The 16,170-nt window shown below is 50.3% G+C and overlaps 1 long non-coding RNA gene across 2 annotated transcripts in view; it reads right to left on the reverse strand.

Annotated features, from left to right (window-relative positions):
- LOC128584751 (uncharacterized) overlaps nt 1–15,787 on the reverse strand; it is a 52,871-nt gene extending 37,084 nt beyond the window's left edge. The window contains exons 1-2 of one of the 2 annotated variants that reach the window (XR_008379727.1): nt 15,629–15,787; nt 15,405–15,534 (exon numbers count right to left, since the gene is read on the reverse strand). This is a non-coding gene — a long non-coding RNA (uncharacterized LOC128584751). Of the gene's footprint in view, nt 1–15,404 lie in introns of both variants that reach the window. The other variant, XR_008379726.1, reaches the window with a different exon arrangement.
- Between the last annotated feature and the right edge of the window lie 383 nt (nt 15,788–16,170).

Genomic DNA, 16,170 nt, shown 5'->3' on the forward strand with positions numbered 1-16,170 from the left:
GTAAAAAAGTTTGTATGTTCAGTATAGACCCAAGTTTTTTTTCAAGTATTTTCAATTGCAGCTGGTTGAATCAGGTGAGGAACCCAGAAACATGGAGGGCTGACTGTATGTATGTAAAAACTCAGAACTTGGCTGGGGGCTGTGGTTCATGCCTCTAATCCTAGCACTCTGGGAGGTTGAGGCACATGGATCACTTGAGTTCACGAGTTTGAGACCAGCCTGAGCCAGAGAAAGACCCTATCTCTAAAAATAGTGGGTATCTTGGCAGGTGCCTGTACTCCCAGCTACTTGGGAGGCTGAGGCACAAGGATTGCGTAAGCCTAAGAGCTTGAAGTTGCCCTGAGCTATGACACCACAGCACTCTACTCAGGTGGACAGAGTTAAGATTCTGTCTCAAAAAAAAAAAACAACAACAACAAAAAATCAAGGTTTGAAGAAGAGACTTAGTTTTCTCATCTGAGCATCTGTTAAGGTTCTTTTTTCTTTTTTTTTAATCTGTTAAGGTTCTTAAAAACATCATATTGGAATTGATAGACTGAGGTTTGAATTCAGACCTGTCCCTTTCTGCTTTATGATCTTGTACAAGTTATTTAATTCTTCTGTATCACATTTTCTTTATTTGTAAAATGAGGATCTTAATACAAATCCCCGTACTGTTTTATTAACCAAAATACTGCCTGGCATATAGAAAAGAGACAAAAATTATTTTGGGCCAGTGTAATCCTGTGACCCAGCCCAGCTATCTCCTCCTTGAGCTAACCTCCATCATCCCAACTCAATTCTCAGTACCCAACTCCAGATTCTCCCCTCCTCCTACCCCTCACCCATAGGACTTCCTGTCTGGGCTTCCCAGCCTAGCCTTCAGACAGGGTGCTCCATTCACATTTCACATGAGGCCACTAGATTCCTCCATGGGTGCCCATCCCTCAGAATCACTGCTCATCAAGGCCAGATGTGTCACACTCCAGGCCTCTGTTCTTGGCCACTCCCACTAATACTTTGTGGGATTTCTTTGTATTTACTGGTCAGGGTTCTTGGTCGCAAGCAACAGCAAGCTCATGGACTCCTCAGGCTGGCTGGACAGTCAGGCTCAGGAACCAAGGACCGGACTGTAGCCAGAACCCCAGCCCAAATCACATCTTGAGGACAGACCAGGGAGGACGACAGAAAAACTGACCTTGGGACTGGCCCTAAGGATCCACTGCCCAGGAAAACTCCCTCCTGCTACTTCTGCTGTTGCTTCCACTCAGGTTGGTCAATCACATTCCATCTTTGCTTCTTTGTATCACCTGCTTAAGAGTCAGAGTTCCTAAAAGGGTGTGTCTGATTGGCTGAGCCAGGTCACATGCTTGTGCCACGGCTGCAAGGGAGGCTGGGAAAGTGAGATTGGTTTGGGAGGGGGAACACTCTTTGGGATCTCTACAAAAGACGTCTAAGGACTGACATAAGGCCTCCTACTTTTTATTTTGTGAAATAGGAATATCAGAAATAAATAACAAACCACTTTCTACTCTCACCATCATTTCACCAAAAAAGAGACATCTTAAACACCAATAACAATAAAAGAGAGAAGGATTTAGAATAAAGCATAATCCTTTAATTTAAATACATGTTGTCTTTAAGAAAAAATGACGACTTTTTCTTGATCTTTTTTCAGGACTTTCTCTGAAAATCTATGAGAAGATGACACAGCTGAATTTGAACATGGACTGTGGATTAGATAATAGTATTGTATCAATGCTGGGTTTCCTGATGCTGTTAACTGTGCAGGGATTATGTAAGTCTCGCATTGTAAGAGAGCATCCTTGTTCTTAGGAAATGCATCCTAAAGTATTTAGAGGTAAAGGGGCACGATGTCTCCAACTTAGTCTTAAATTGGGAAATTTGGGGAAAGGTTATACATACATATCTATAAAGAGAGAAATAAGTAAAGCAAGACAGTCAAAATGTATAAACAATGGGTAAATTTGAGTAAAGCTAATACCAGAGTCTTTGTACTATTTTTGTAATTTTATTGTAAATTTAAAATTATATCAGAATTTAAAGTTATCTGGAAAAAAGTTAGCAGTAAGTTAACAGTAATTCTCAATTATGGTTGGTTTTCCTTGGATACATCAACTAGTTTTGGCACTGTTTGAATTTCTACAAACATGTATGATGTTTGTCATGAGAAGGAAGAAAGACAAAAATTAAAAAGAAAAAGGAAAGGTCATGACAACTTCTATCTAGCATTTGACATTGATCTGGCCTAAGTTCCCATTCTACAGAGAAGGAAACTGAAGCTGGGACAGGGGGGTTGTGACTTGCTCAGTGACACCCAGTGGACATCATCCTGGTCGGGACTCAATCAGGCCTGTTCCCAACACAGTTTCCTTCCATGCCAGGATGCCACCCTCGGAAGCTGAGTTTAGGCCCCAAGGATAGGGAGGGCCAGGCAGACTGACGCATTCCTTCTACTTTTATTCCCATGAGGTCCCTTCAAGCCAAGGAAAGGGATGGAGAATCTCTCCCTACACATTTGCTCATTTCTCCTAAGAGAAACCCGAGACCCTGAGAGGTTCTGGGACTTGCCATGATCATACTGCAAGTTCAAGACTCTGAAGTTGAGGGACAAAGTAATTGGCCAACTCTGGCTACGTCTCAGTCTCAAATTAGAAAGGAACAAAGGGGCTGGCTGCAGTGGCTCCTGCCTGTAGTCCCAGCACTCTGGGAGGCCAAGGTGGGTGGATCTCCTGAGCTCAGGAGTTCAAGACCAGCCTGAGCAAGAGCCAGACCTGGTCTCTAAAAATAGCTGGGTGTTGTGGTGGGCTCCCTTAATCTCAGCTATTTGGGAGGCAGAGGCAAGAGGATCACTTGAGTCCAAGAGTTTGAGGCTGCTGTGAACTGCGACACCACGGCACTCTACCAAGGGCGACAAAGTGAGACTCTGTCTCAAAAAAAAAAAAAAAAAGGAACAAAGGAAGCAGGGCCTTAGGAACTGGAGAGGAAAGGGAGGGGAAATCCTTGAGCCCTTGAGCCATCAGGGTTAGGAGAGTCTCTTTCCCTCACTTCTTCCACCCCTGATGGAGCTTCAGTTCTCCTGAGCTTAGAGGAAGAAACAATGATTTGCAGGTGCACCATATTCCACGTCAGGAGAAATCACTCACATGCCAGTCTATAAAGATGGTGACTCCTGGAGTTGTGCAGTGAACAACCTGCATAGCTGTATATGACAACGCTAAAAAGTCATTTGTTGTTGGGGGAGGGTGTTTGAAGAGGAAACAGGAGTGACTAACCCTGGGGCCTGGATTAACTAGTGACTGATTCCATCTATCTATTCAGTCAACAAGTATGTATTCTAACAAATTATATGCCAGTTACCATGCTAGACTTCCGGGGCTTGAAATACACTCTAGAGAGAAACTGGGGGTAGGGACAGGGGTGGAGAGCAGCCCTCCTACAACAAACCTTCCCCTACCATCCTTCCTTCTCCTCTGCTCAGCTTCCTCCATCCTTCAGGCCTCTGGGAAGAAGCTCTCCTGCCTCCTCCTCCCTCTCCTCCACAGCTACACGGGCCATCAGGCTCTCCGCCCCTCTGTGTGTCTACACTACCAGGTGGTGGGAGCCTCTTGGGCTCCAAGCTGCAGTGCCCTTCCTTCTCCACATTTGGCAACTAAAACTCTTTCATCCATTCATTTATTCATTCATTCATTTTTTACTTCTTTTAATTTAATTTTATTTTTTTAAGAGTCGGGGGTCTCACTCTTTTGGTTAGGCTGGAGTAGAGTGGCATGATCATAGCTTGCTCATTATAACCTCCAAATTCTGGGCTGAGGTAATCTCTCTCCTCGGTCTCCTAAGTATCTAGAACTACACATGTGTGTCATCATGCCCAGCTAATTTATTTTATTGTATTTGTAGAGATGGGGGTCTTGCAGTATTACCCAGGCTGGTCTTGAACTCCTGGACTCAACCAGTCTTCCCACCTTAGCCCCACAAAGTGGGATTATAAGTGTCAACAACCTAGCCTGGCCTGTCTTAATTCTTTTATTCCATAAGCATTTGTCTATTTGTTAACTAGATATTTTAATGAAAAAAAAAAGATACATATGTATGGTTGAAAATAACAATATTAAATAGAGCAAAAGCACAAAGTAATTCTCCATCCTCCTAGATTCCCTCTCGGACACAACCATTTGTCTCAATTTCTAAGTCTCCTTCCAAATATTTCTAGGCATTTCCTAGTATATAAATATAGATAAACATAAACCTATGTGTAAGATGTATATGGCTTTCTTTTTTCTACAAAAGAAATCATGCATCACACACTGTCCTGCACCTTAAATTGCCTTCACTTAGTGCCGTATTGATGTATTTGTTCCACATTAACATGTACACATGTTCTTCCATGGCTGTGGACCATTTCAGAATGGGGTATCTCACCATTTATTTCAGTCCTGTATTGCCAACGCAGGTTTTCAGGGCAGTGAAAATCCTTCCACGTGTCTTCATACTCTGTATGTGTATCTGAAGCCTCGCTTTCTTGTAATTGCTGGGGCAAAGGATGCACACTTTGCATTTAAGGGTTAACCTCCCATAGTCCTCCAAAAGATTGCCCCAAATTGTACCAAAACCCATCTTCTGATCTTTACCAATCCGAGATATGAAAAAAAAAATGGTATCACATTTTCACTTGCATTCTTTCTTATGAAGGATGTCAGCATTTTCTTTTCATCTTTCCAAATCATTTCTGTTTCTCTCTATTTTACCTCTCTTCAATAGTATAGGAGCCACCGTAGGCCAGGCTGTTCATTTTCTTTGTCCCATAGGCAAAGTGTCTGGAGTCTATGAAGATTTCAAGGTCTTACAGAAAGATTTGAGACCAGAGCAAGGTGGGAAGGGGGGCAGAGGGGAGATGTATTGACTCCCAAATATCTTTAAAAGAACAGAAAATTAAAACTAAAATTATGTCATTTAATGTCAACACACCATAATCTTACGGCAACTTCATAAACTAGAAAATCTGGAAATCATGAATATGTCACTACATTTGAAAGCAATTGGTTGTTTTAAATGTTCTCCTTTCAAAGAATTCCCAAGTATGCATGATGCTTTTCAGAAATTGGAGTTAAGCCAATAAACTATAGTTAGATAATTTCACAATCATTATTTAAAAACTCTTTGAAAGTTTTTACTATAAAATTACATGTAATCCGAGTGCATTTTAAGATGTTTCATGTGCCTTGGGTAGGGGCTTCAAAAGTAAGTGTGTCAAGGCCTCTGGTGGTTCATTTGAAGCCTGTAAACCTATGAAGCGGACAGATATGGTCTCTGCCCTCACAAGGCTTCCAGTTCTCAAACAAACCAGACTTTCAACAGAAGTGGGAGATGGAGAAGGGGATCAGATCTGAGTTCTGGGCTAGCCAAAGACCCCTGAGCTCTCTCCCAACTCCTGACTGTCGCCTACAGACAGTGGCTCAGCGTAGGACATAGGGATTTGGGGAATCCCAGTGGCAACGGCCCCATGCAGAGAAGGATGGGGTGGAGGAAAGGGACAAATTGTCCCCAAAGGACAACTTGAAACTGCAAAACAAAATGTGTTTTTTCTCTTTCATACTCTCCCCCGACCCTTTTAAAGCAAAATGGAGATCATTCCTTGAAAGGGACCATCTGGGGGTTGAAGTCACAAGTGTGAAGATTTTAAAACTGGGAGGTGAGTAATTCAGCACCTACCCCCTCCTCTCTGTCTTTCCTCCCCATCTGAAATTGAGAAGAGAAAGGGCAGAGAGAACCACAGGATGTCCCACCACCCTTCAACGGGAAGTGGTATCAGAGCCGTGTGCGAACGTGTGTGGCTGTGTATGTGTGTGTATGCACGTGTGCGCGTGTGTCTTTGTTACCCACCTTTGCTATCACTCTCTCTGATCCCAGATTTTGTCAGGTTTGGCACTGAGTTACACTCAATGAAGATCTGTCAAATGCAATTGAACTTCACCACACAGTGAAATCGAGCCTGTCTGCGTTCTTCACTAGCTGTGTGACCAAGCCCTATCTGAGCTTAGTTTCTTCATTTATTAAAAAGAGCATAAGAATGGCAGCGCCTGTGGCTCAGTGAGTAGGGTGCCAGCCCCACATACCGAGTAGGGTGGTGGGTTCAAACCCAGCCCCAGCCAAACTGCAACAAAAAAATAGCCGGGCTTTGTGGCGGGCGCCTGTAGTCCCAGCTGCTTGGGGGGCTGAGGTAAGAGAATCATGTAAGCCCAAGAACTGGAGGTTGCTGTGAGTCCTGTGATGTCATGGCACTCTACCGAGGGTGGTACAGTGAGACTCTGTCTCTACAAAAAAAAGAAAGAGCATAAGAAAACCTAGCTCTGGCTGAGTGTGGTAGCCCATGCCTATAAACCAGCACTCTGGGGGCCAAGGTGGGCCAAGGTGGGTACTTAAGCTCAGGACTTCAGAGACCAGCCTGAGCAAGAGTAAGACCTCATCTCTACTAAAAATAGAAAAATTAGCCTGGTGTTGTGGCACACACTTGAAATCCCAGCTACTCGGGAGGCTGAGGCAGGAGGATGGCTAGAGCCTGAGAGTTTGAGGTTGCAATGAGCTGTGATGACACCACTGTACTCTAGCTGGGTCAACAAAGTGAGACTCTGTCCCCACCAAAAAGAAAGGGAAAAAACCTCGCTCATAGGGACATTACACAGATTGAATGAAATGAAGTGGGCAAGACACTTAGCTTGGGGTCATGGCTGTTTTACTCTAACCCTTAAGCTGCCCCAGCAGGAGAGCAGCCCGAGGTGACGGGCAGGAGGAGTGTCTGCCTGGGTGAGAGGGTGCTTGTGTGGAGGAGGAGACAGCAAAGGTAGTTCAGGAAAGGCTACACACCAGACTAAAAGGACTTTGAGCTTGTCCTGGTAACCTGCAGGGAGCCATTGAAGGTTCTGCAGCAGGGGAGGTGGCTGGGATCACATGTCTGCCACCATCTTCCATGGGCACGGCACAGATCCCAGATGGGCCTATGGCTCCCTCTTCCCTCCGAGCACACCTTCCCTCAATCCAGGGAGGGGCTCCTGAGTCACCCTCAGCACCCACTGAGACGGTGTCTGGGATGACAGCCGAGCATGAGCCCATGGCTGTAGTATAGCTCAGGACTCTCCCTGCCTGGGCAGGAACCCCAGTTCTGTCCCCTTCTTTGCTGGGTGATCTGGATGCCTCTCAGCCTTGGCTTTTTCCCTGCAAGTGCAATGACAGTGCTGACCTCACAGGGTCCTTCCGAGGGTTGGAGGAAAAAATACTGTAGAGCACTTAGCTTCATGCCTGCCGTATGATTGGTGCTCAGTGCACATTATAAACTCTTAGAGAAATGAGCAGGGTGAGAGAAGATAAAAACAAACAGAAGAGAAACGAGGAGGTGTCAGATCAGGGGAGGGTGACACCCAGGCCACCCTAGCTCCTGTCTCTCTGGATGGTCTACCTGTACCCAGGAAAGAAGCTCCCTTCAAAGGGAGGCAATGGAGGGGTCCAGATATTTGCTAAGCCCAGAGACAACCCCTGCCCCACTTCTCTCCTCTCCTCTCACCTTCAGCCCAGCATGGCCCACTCCCCAAAGCGATCAGCCTGGGCCTGGTGGGCTGCTGAGCCCTAAGGGATTCTAGAGCTGAGCCCATAACAGAGTCCATGCCAGGAGACAGGAGGTAGGGCTGCAGGTGGGAGGCTCAGGAGCTGGGATTCCCCACGGATCGCTGGGGCCCCAGGCCCAGCCCACCCTGCTTAACTGGAGGTCAGAGGCTGCTCCGTTTGAAGTGTGGGCTGAGGGCTAGAGGCACAGGCTGAGACAGGTTCCCTCCTCAGGCAGTCCATTCAGGCCCTCCCCAATGGCTGGGCACCTGCACAGGTGTTTGGGGGATCTACAGGCTGTCACTTCTAAAAATAAAGCCCCACAGCCTGGGAGTCAGCCAGGTGTGACTGATAGGCACACATCAGGGCTGGGCCTGCACAGACACACAGGTTCCCAGGCACAGACCCCCAAAGACACACACTTTAGTTCATATACGTGCATCCTGACTTGGGCTGGCCCTGTCCATGCACAGCCCTGTCCATCCACAGGCTCTGGCCACCCTCACACTTACCTGTGCCCTGACTGGTTGGTTTCATTCCCTGCTGCCTCTCCAATACCTGTAACAGTGCCCAGCACATGCTGGGACTCAGGAAATGCTCACTTTGTACATGAGTGCCACACACACACATTCTGTGTTGATTGCCCACCCTCACCCTACCCCGCCCTGGTGCTCTGCATTCTAAGAGCCCCCGACAGACCAGCACCAGGAGGCCCGCCAGCCCCTCACACCCAGAGTCTAAGCAGAGTCCCGGGGGAGCTGCACTTTGGGAAGCAGCAGCTTTGAGCCTCTCTTTGGGAGGCAAGTAGGGCAAGAAAATCCTCAGATTTTCTCCAGAAAAAAACCTCCCTAGGGGAGCCACAATGCTGTGGAACACACTGAGACCTAAGGACGGGTGAGTGGAGTGTAGGTGGGTGGCCAGGAGGGCTCCCTGGAGGACAGGAGCCTTGTACAGGTGAGAGATGAGAGGACCTTCTGGGAAGAGGGCAGGAAGAGACAGAGAAGCAGGTACTATGACCGCTTTTGACTCCAGTTCTATGCTGGGACCTTGTGACACCCATGGAGTGAAGAGCAGGCTGACTGGACAGGTCTAAGCACCAGCAGTAAGGAGGATGCTGTGACCATGGGGGCTATTGAGGGACCAGGGTGAGGACCTGGTTGCTGCCTGTATCAGAGAAGTTGAGAATGAGGTGCCCAAGGAGAGGACCAGGTGCCAATAGATGGCCAAATGGCTAGACTAACAGATGGCCTGAAAGATGGAGGAGCCTGGATGGGCAGCGGAAAGGAAGAAGTGAGTGGGTGGAGGAGGGTGGGGCAGATGGGGGTGGCGCAGCAGGGAGTCATTCCAAGAGGGCTGCTGAACCTCTGTCTCTGCGGTCACCCTAGGAAGCCCATGGGGACCTGGGGACTCAGCTACTCCAACCCCAGACCCTTTGGCCTCTGGCCCATTCCACTTCTTCCCAGGCCAGGCTCCAAGGAAGCCAGCACCTGCTTGGCCTGGTGCCCAGAGACACACCTTCCAGCCAGGTACAGTCCTGATGTTACTGCCACAAGCCCAGCTATGGAATCACCTCCAGGTGTTCTCACCTGAGCAGGTGTGCATAGGACAGGCTAAACCCCTCCAGCCCTCCAGCACCTGGGAGTCCTGCAGTCGTGGCAGGCACGTGCAGGTGCACAAACATCCCCATTGGCTGAAGCACAGCAGCACAGACACCCCCAACACACACAAGTGGGCACATAGTCATGGATGCCCAGGCACCAGGCCCCCAGATGCCACAGAGCCACCATGTTGCACAAACCCAGAATGAGCCAATCATGTGGACCCTCAGACCCACCCAGCACCCATAATGTCGTTAGTCAGCAAAGGCTCATTGGCTCCTGGACCCAGCCTTGAGGACAGCAGGAAAACTGTCTTCAACTTCTGAGTATTTGAAGTCACGTCTTCAATGGCTCCTTTAGAGAAAGCAGGTCTATGAGCTGCCTCATAGGCCCTTCTTGATCTGCCGCAACCCTGTCTCCTGCTACCCTCCTCACATCTGCCCTCCCTCCAGCTGCATTTCACCCCCTGGGGAGGCTTTGCCCTTCCATTAGCTCTTAGCTCACCTTATGCCTGAAGCTGCGAAGCTCTTTCCCATCACAATGGCCCTATCATTGGGATGAAAGACCCCTGTATACCTCCAGTTTAATAGTAAGACACACAATAGGCCTCGATAAATGTTTGTTGACCGACTGACTAGCTGGATGAAATCATTAGAAATATAGGCTGGGGCGGCGCCTGTGGCTCAGTCGGTAAGGCGCCGGCCCCATATACCGAGGGTGGCAGGTTCAAACCTGGCCCCGGCTGAACTGCAACCAAAAAATAGCCGGGCGTTGTGGCGGGCGCCTGTAGTCCCAGCTACTTGGGAGGTTGAGGCAAGAGAATCGCTTAAGCCCAGGAGTTGGAGGTTGCTGTGAGCTGTGTGATGCCATGGCACTCTACCGAGGGCCATAAAGTGAGACTCTGTCTCTACAAAAAAAAAAGAAAGAAATATAGGCTGGGTGTGGTGGCTTACACCTATATCCCAGAACTTTGAGAGGCAAAGGCAGAAGGATCACTTAAGCCCAGGATTTCAAGACCAGCCTGAGCAATGTAGTGAGCTCCTGCCTCTACAAAAGCATGTAAAAGTTATCTGGGTGTGGCAGCATGCATCTGTAGTCCCAGCTATTCGGGAGGCTGAGGAAGGAGGATCACTTAGGCTGAAGAGTTCAAGGCTACAGTAAGCAATGATCGTGCCACTGCACTCCAACCTGGGCAAAAGAGCAGGTTCCTGTCTCAAAAAATAAAAAAAAGAAAGAAAATGAAAATGAAATATAAATCAGCAGAGAATTAGTGCCAGATGGGCTGGCATAGACTGGCTACTAGGGGGCCACCCCTGGCCTAGAGGATTCTGAGCCCACAAAAGCACACACTTGTGACTACAGCCCCCACAGAGTACACTTGATCTTAGCCAAAAGGCCAAGAAGTGATACCCCACAGAGTACAGAGTGAGTCCTGCACCCTCATAGCCTCTGCTTCCATGAAAAGATGTCCAACTGACCCATCAACCAGGTCCAGCCACATGGCAAGGTCAGGGAAAGGGCCTTCAGCCAAGGCAAAAGCATCCCAATGCCCTGTTCTTGGCACCCATCAAGAACAAACTTTAGTAGTGATAAATCTAGTAGAAAGCCCAGGCACTTCTCTAGGATGGTCTCTGGGGCTGGGGAGTGCCAGGGCAGGCCCTCGGCCAATTCAGCACTTCAGGAGACTTTGGATATGCTGATGCTGGCTGCCCTGCCATGCCCCTTTGTGGGCCCCGATGGCCAGAGCTCTGCCCTGCCCTAGGCCTGGGACTGGCAATTGTTGATTGACTGACATGGAATTTCATTCCTTCAGCAATGACCAGTCACACATGTATAGTGTGAGGCCCATTCCTAAGCACTTTATTTATATTTGTTCACTTAATTCTTGTAATGACCCTGTGAGAGCAATACTGTTTGGATGTCCATTTTACAGCTTTGGACACTGAGACAGAGACAGATGAAGACCTTTCCTGCTATCACAGCAGCTAGGAGTGAGTAGTCAGGGTTCACACCAGGCTGCCAGGCTCTTGGCCACCACCCTGTATCTCTACACACCTCAGCATGTTATTGATACATGCCATGGACATACATATAGATCCTTTAACTTATTTTTTAAAAAGAAAAAAATGACCTTACTTGGCCTAGGCACCCTTTGGCACTCCGGACACAGACACATGACATTTCAGGTCATTTCCAGCCTTGTGTGTCTGACATTTGCCTGGTATTGCCAGGTACACCCCTGTGACCTCCTGGTTCTTCCACAACCAGTCATAGGGCCTGTAGGAACACTGTGCCCTGGATCCAAGTCTATTCTAGAACATCCCACCCCCATGTCCATCCCCTGCCCTGCCTCCCCAGCCCCACCCCAGGCCAGCATTCCTAGAAAGCTCAAAGGTAGCTTTGTTCAGGGAAGATTTTGTTACAGTTTCTGCAGCTGGACTTGGGATAAACTGAGAAGGGTCCCACACACAGTTCCACAGAGGCTGTATCTTGGGACCAGAAAACTTAGAGTGGGCTGGATGCAGTGGCTCAAGTTTGTAGCACTCTGGGAGGCCAAGGCAGGTAGATAGCCTGAGCAAGAGTGAGACCTCCATCTCTAAAAATAGCTGGGTGTTGTGGTGGGAGCCTATGGTCCCAGTTACTGGGGAGCCTGAGGCAGAAGAATCACTTGAGCTCAAGAGTTTGAGGTTATTGTGAGCTGTGACACCACAGCACTCTACTGAGGGCAACTTAGTGAGATTCTGTCTCAAAAAATAAATAATAAATAAATAAAAAGAAAACTTAGAGTGCCCTGGGGGCTCAGGGCCATTCCTTTCCTCCATGGCAGAGGCCATGGCAGCCACAGGACCCAGCATGTCCCTCCCTAACGTGGTGTGTCTGTCTGCAGGAACTGCACCAGCTTTGCTCCCGCCCCATTGCCAAGGACTGTGTTTACTGTGCTCCTAGACTTGTGCTAGGGGCCGCAGGGCCTGTCCTGCTGCTCACCACACCAGCTATGCAGTCACAACCTTCCCAGTGACTCAGTGTCACACCAAATCCCCACAGACCTTCCTGGGCCCATGTAGGGTGTCAGCCCTGGATTTACCTCAGGGCCTCCAGAGCCTCTGCCTGCTGCTGTGGGGGGTGCTGGTGTGGGGTCAGAACCAGTCCTGTCTGGCCTCCATGCCTGTTCCCCAGTAAACACAGACCTAAGCTGCCTGTTGTTTTGGTGGCAAGAAAGCCCCAGCAGCACTGCCCCACCCCAGGCGACGTGCAGACTTGCCTGCCACTCAGCAGGTGACTGCCTGGCTCCTCCTTGCCTAGCCTGACTCAGAGGCCTGTAAGCTGTCACTGCTCCCAAGGCCCAGCAGCTTTGGGTGGGAGGGATGCCCCTCACTGACCTGACCTTTAGAAGGGCCTCTGAGCATACTCTCTCCTGCAGCTGCCGCAGGCGCACACGTACATGCACACACATGAACAGCCACACACTCACACCCAGCTCCGCTCTGACCAGATGAAACAGTCCAGGTGTAGGTGTGGAGCTGAGACAGAGCAGGGAGGGGAGCTGGGTGTGGAGGGCAGCCTCGGCCTCTCCTGCGGAGTCCCTGAGCTTCCTGGTACTGGAGAGCAAAGCAGTCCTCCCCAGAAGGGCCATAAATTCTGGCTGTCCTTTGACATATGCCCCCAGCCCTACAATTCTCTCTCTCTCTCATACACACACACACCTGAATTCACCTTTCTCCTGAAACCCTCTCAAGGTCTCCTCCCACCATCCCTCACCCCATAGAAAGAAGATCAAAGCCCCAGTAACCTGGGGCCTCCCTCAGGCCCTGGGAGCCAGGATCAGGCCTTGCTGGCCTACTCTAAGGGACACCTCCTACCCCAGATCTGCCCCTTTGTACCCACTGCCCTGGCTGGAACCTGAGTGGCCCACCTCACACCCAGGCCATGCCTGATTGCCCCGCATCCCACAGAAGCTCATGTGGCAGCTCCACGCTGCTCCCGGGCCCAGCTGGACTGCTGTGTCCATGCTGTCCACTCTGCCTGAAACTCAGTTCCCATCACCTTCCTGACCTCGACGTCAACCATCCACAGTCAGCACCTGAGCACTTGCTACCAGCGCGGCCCGTGAAGAGGGGCCATTAATTACATCCACTTTTCAGAGGAGGAAGTTGGAGCTGAGAGAGGTTGAGGAGTGATGCTTTTCTCCGCATCTTTCAAGATTAGCATTAGATACCCCCTTCCTCGGATGCCCCTTCTCCCCAGTATACTCCCTGCCCCAGGCTAGAGCCACTGCCCTTTGTGTGACTGCTGCTGAGGCTGAGGCTATGGCTTCAATCCACAGGCACTGGGTTTTGCCCTCCTCCCTCTGCTGTGTGGCCTGTGAGAGCGAGTGGCCTGGCCTGGGCCTGCATCTCCGCCTGGCCTTGCCTGCCCAGCACCGAGCCTGGCAAGCTGCCATGCAGAGAACTGCTGCCCAGAGGAGTAGGCTATGGGGAGGGTGGTCGGGGCCTTGCTCCCTCTTCTGCCTCCACTCACCTGTTCCCTGGCCACTCTCTTTCCCCTCTTTACCCTGGCATCTCCCCCTGCCCAACCGTGTCCACACCTTTCCTACCAGTTCCTAGGAAGAGAGACAGACCCTTGCCCTGCATGCTCGGACTGGACCTTGCTGACGGGAGGTGGAATCTGGGAGAGGATTGGGACTGGGACCCCCAGCCACTGCCCCAGCACCTGGGGTTCCTGTGGGTGGCACACCAGTGTGTGTGTATGTGAAGGGGCCAGGGGAAGCATGCAGGGCAGGGAAGGGAGATGGTCCATTGGGCCCCAAGGCCACGTTTATTTAATGGGCACCAAGTTAAAAATAAACCCTGAGTGCCCCAGAAGCAAGCAGCAGACAGATAGAGCGGGGAGAGGGATCCCAGGAGCCCTGGGAACTGTCTGCACCTCAGAGCCCTCCACATGACCTGCCTCTCCCTGAAGGATGGGTCTGAGATTCTGTCTAGTGTCACGCCCACCCCTGCATGGCTGGGTGGCACCAGGGGTATGTTTTGTGCCCTTCACAGACTGCAGTGTTTTGTAGTAGACAAAGCATGAACTTTAAACCTAGACAGGACCCAAGCACGGGATTACTATGTAACTGCCCCATTTCTACCCCACACCCTCTATTACAGGGAGGAAGACTGAGATGCAGAGAGAAATGACTGGCTCAAGGTCATACAGAGCAAGGCTGGAACCAGGTCACCTGGAACCCAATTCAGGACTCTCTCTACTGTGTTACATCAGGCCAATCGTGTTAGATTGCACAACTTTGGAATATATTTTATTTCATGCTGTGTTATGTAACATAACGTAGGCATCGGGGTGGGAGTGGAGAGGTGGAAAGTGGTTGGAAGAAGGTGACACAAGGCAGTAGGCCAAGGTCTAGGTGGCCAGCTTGCCTGCTCCCCACCCTAAGATCTCTTGTCAGGTGGAGTGGGAGTGGCTCAGCACCCAGTGCCCTAATTAGCTCCGGGTGACAGTTTCTGGTTAGTGTGTTATCACCTCAAGCTGCTTATCTTTATCAGAGCCAAAGGTTGATTGGAGCATTCTGGCTGGGGCTCAAAGCAGCTCCACTCCAATTTCACAGGGCATTTATGACCCCTGTGAATAATAACCCTCTTTCCTCAAGGTAGCAGCCTGATTTGCCCAAGAACTGCCCTGGGGAGGCCTTGGCTTGATCCTTCCCATACCCACGGAGAAGTAGCGGGGAGGAAGCTGGCACGCAGGCCCAGGGTGAGCTGGGCCTGGAACCTCATCCTCAGCACTCAGTAACCACACCCAGATGCTGGACCCTGCCAGAGTGAGATCTCCCTCCCAGGGCCACAGCCCCTCCTCCTCTAGCCTCTCACTGGGACAAAGGTTCCTGGGCATTATTGGCTGAGGAGGTAGAATATTAATCTGGCCATCTATGCCCTAGCCCTGACCCCTCACAGCCAGGCCTCAGCTCTCTAGGTGGGTGGGGGTATCTATCTACACATCAGGACAGAGTGAGATGAGGCTGTGCAACGGGGCTCTATGAGGACAGTGGCTCTGCAGGTGGCCTTGATGGTCTCCAGAAGTGCTCACCCTTGGTTTTTCTTAACATCAGCCTTTGAGCCAGGCCCTTGGGTTCCCAAGCTCCCCTCTGAGCCACAGGGGAGATATCTTCTCTGAGAAGTGACCCAAACCCTCCCCAATCCCTGAAATTCCTACCTGGACCCTCTCAGGGGCAGTGAACTCAGGATTCGTTGCTGTTGGAGGCCCTGGGTCCTACTTCCAGCTAGTGGCCATCTCCATTCTTGGTACCCTGGGTATATGCACACACAGACCTCAGCTGGATCTCCTGTAAAATGAGAATGGACTTTGAGCTATCCTAGAATACCCACTGAACCTGGGACCCGAGCCTGGGTAACGATCCCCCCCCTCCACGGATCCACCTGGAGCAGGCTCCAAGACCCTGGATGCAGCGCTTTTGTGCTGTGCACCTCCTGGGGTCCTATTTATTAGCCAAGACCCCTTAGTTCCCAGGCCAAGTCTTCAGGGACTGCCCAGGAGAGATGGAAGTGCTTTTGGAGGATGTCCTCAGAGTCCTCAGTGGGGACAGGCCCCTGCCTGGTGTGTGTGTGTGTGTGTGTGTGTGTGTGTGTGTGTGTGTATACGCCCACCCTCCTGAGGCATTGTCTGGAGGGGGCATTGTCCAGAGGCCTGGGCGGTTTTCTTTATGGCCAGGCATAAAAGGTAATCATTGACCACATCAATGCCACCCTGCGCGTCAGTGCCCGCCCAGGCTCAACACTGCCAGGCCCCGGATTACTTTACAGTCACATAAAAGGAGCCTCCAGATTGGCCCCTCGGGACTTTGGCCCTCAAGGGAGGAATGGGAGGGGAGCCGTTCCCTGGAGACAGCCTTTTCTTCTAATATTTACTTGGCCAGAGAAGAGTCCCCGCCTTTTATCAACCACCACTGGGATGTCTCAGC

Source organism: Nycticebus coucang, chromosome 4, assembly GCF_027406575.1.
Source record: "Nycticebus coucang isolate mNycCou1 chromosome 4, mNycCou1.pri, whole genome shotgun sequence".
In the NCBI taxonomy this organism is placed as follows: Eukaryota; Metazoa; Chordata; class Mammalia; order Primates; family Lorisidae; genus Nycticebus; species Nycticebus coucang.